Source organism: Marmota marmota, unplaced genomic scaffold (genome assembly GCF_001458135.2).
Source record: "Marmota marmota marmota unplaced genomic scaffold, marMar, whole genome shotgun sequence".
In the NCBI taxonomy this organism is placed as follows: domain Eukaryota; kingdom Metazoa; phylum Chordata; class Mammalia; order Rodentia; family Sciuridae; genus Marmota; species Marmota marmota.
This window is the reverse complement of record NW_026000019.1, coordinates 7,860,048-7,860,849: the sequence shown is the minus strand read 5'-3', so window position 1 is coordinate 7,860,849 and position 802 is coordinate 7,860,048.

Here is an 802-nt window from a genome sequence, read left to right as displayed (position 1 = left end):
AGCCTGGTAGGCAAACAAGTGGAATATGCCAAAGAAGATGGCTCGAAAAGGACTGGCATGGTCATTCATCAAGTAGAAGCCAAACCATCCGTCTATTTCATCAAGTTTGATGATGATTTCCATATTTATGTCTACGATTTGGTGAAAACATCCTAGATGTCATCATGAACTTTGCCAAATTTGTGGAACTATTAAATGTATAATTTGTAGACAAAAAGACTTGATTGCTTTCCAGTTTAATGAAAGCTTAAATGTCCCTGCGAACCCACAATCTCTGCCAGCAGAACTGGTTTTGTTCTGAATAGTACAGATTGATGTGAACACAAAGCATTTTGTGTAAGGAGGACTCCTCATAAGAAGTCTGTTGGGAGGGGAGTTACAGGCAAGTTTGGTAAAAATTAAGCTAGTATCATAGTCATTTAAATCTGTAATAGATCCTAACCATTTCCCCCTTCACTCTAACACTGTCTTATTCCACTGCCACAATGCAAGCATAGTTTGGTATTTTTGTTACTGCCTTTTTTGAGATAATGTGTATCGATATTTACTTGTCTCTATGTATCTGTGTGCCTGTGTGTATAATATGCATATGCACACACAGGGGTCCACGTGCACACGCGCGCCACTGGCAGTCCTTTCCTTGTGGATTGGGATGGGGGTGATACTGTTTTCTCCAGTTTAACAGGAATGCTTGACATAAGTCAATCATATTTATAATATTCCTGCTCTTTATTTAAAATGAAATTGAGGCACAGGAAGCATATAGGGATGTTCAAGTTGTTTTGAAAGTCAGAAGTTCAGA